Here is a 1,658-nt window from a genome sequence, read left to right as displayed (position 1 = left end):
GGGGGGCAGCCCGGGGGGGAGAGGGCTGGGGTGCCTCATACATTGGATCCCATGGTGCTGAGGGGTCCTGCCCTTGTCCCCTCCCAGATCAGAGCAAACCCGCTCCTGGTCCTACACTTCCACCAGCACACACCCAGGTCGGGACACACCCAGCTGCGGCTACACACACAGATGCTGTGATCAGGCTCAGCTAAGTCCCCTCCCAGTTCCTGAGGCACCGCCCACCCCCGGAGTGTAAACCCAAAATGATCCCGTCTTGCACTGCACAGCGTAAGCTCCTGAAATTCGCCCCCTCGCTTAATGTGGAGAGAGATATGGACAGCTTCCTGCCCCCTGTGATCATTTCCACACACTGGGTTTAGACAGAACAAAAACCGGTTTATTAACTGCAAAAGATTCTAAGGGATAGGAAACAGATCAGAGCAGATTACCTAGCAAATAAACAAAACCGCAAACTGAGCTTAACATGCTAGATAGACAGGAGATGAATGAACAAATTCTCCCCCGGAGCAATAAACGGGCTGGCAGATTCTGATGGCACAAGCTGCCTTGGTTTCTCCAGGTTTTCATACACAGGCTAGAAATCCCTCTAGCCTGGGACCTGCACTTCCCCCAGTTCAGTCCTTGCCCCTCAGGTGTTTCCAGGTGTTGCAGGGAGAGTGAGGTCCCCCCGTGATGTCATTGTCCCCCTTTGATACCTTCTCCCCCCTTGCTGGAAAACTCTCTTGCTGTGAGCTGGGTCAAACAGTTCCCATTGTGTCGGAGAGGTTTCTAGCGTACCCAGTTCCTGGGGTGACCCTTGTGCGTGGGGCTTTTTCCTCAAGGAGCCATTAGCATTGGTTGGCCTTTTTACCGGCATACCGGAAAGGAGGCTTGTGGGTGTCCCCAACCTCGTGACATGTTTCAGTAACACAGACACTTACTGTCACGGAGTGCGGGCGAGTCGGGGCCCTGCACCCCGCACTTCCTGCGATTCACCGTCACTCTCAGCCAGCCAGTAACACAGAAGGTTTATAAGCCGACAGGAACACAGTCCAAACCAGAGCTTGTAGGTGCAGAAAACAGGACCCCCTCAGTCAGGTCCCAGCCAGCTCCAAACTGAAACTCCCTCCAGCCCCTCCTCGGGCCTTTGTCTCTCCCCGGGGCCAGGAGGCCACCGGATCTCTTTGTTCTCCAACACCTTCAGCTGGCACCTTGCAGCGGGGGCTGGGCCAGGCCATGAGTTGCCAGGAGACAGGGTGTCGGCCATTCTTTGTGCAGATGGCATCACACCTGCCCTCTAGGGCTCTGCAATAATCACACACCCCTATCCCACCACCCAGATACGTAAGAACTGCATAGGGGAAACTGAGGCACCCACGCAGTATTCAGAGAAAACATTAAGAACATTCCCACTTCGCAAACTTCATAACTTCTCATGCGACAGCTGCACACACCACACAGCGATATTAGTGTCCAGCAGATCGAGACTTTTCGAATGATACCTCACAAGGCAGATTTGGCACAAAACACATCCTCATTCCATGGCCGTGGCGGATTTTGGGGTGCCAGGGTGTGACGGAGCAGGGAGTGGGGCGGATTGACCTGGGAATGTTGCGGGGGAGTTTTACTGGGGATAGCAGGGGGGGCTTCACTGGAGGGATGATACCTGAGCATGT

The 1,658-nt window shown here is 54.8% G+C and overlaps 1 protein-coding gene across 1 annotated transcript in view; it reads left to right on the top strand.

The window, feature by feature from the left end:
- LOC140902360 (uncharacterized) overlaps positions 1-1,658 on the top strand; it is a 138,915-nt gene that overhangs the window by 14,177 nt on the left and 123,080 nt on the right. The window lies entirely within an intron of this gene.

The sequence above is a fragment of the Lepidochelys kempii genome, chromosome 23 (assembly GCF_965140265.1).
Source record: "Lepidochelys kempii isolate rLepKem1 chromosome 23, rLepKem1.hap2, whole genome shotgun sequence".
Lineage (NCBI taxonomy): Eukaryota > Metazoa > Chordata > Testudines > Cheloniidae > Lepidochelys > Lepidochelys kempii.
This window is presented reverse-complemented; position numbering and strand designations above follow the sequence as displayed.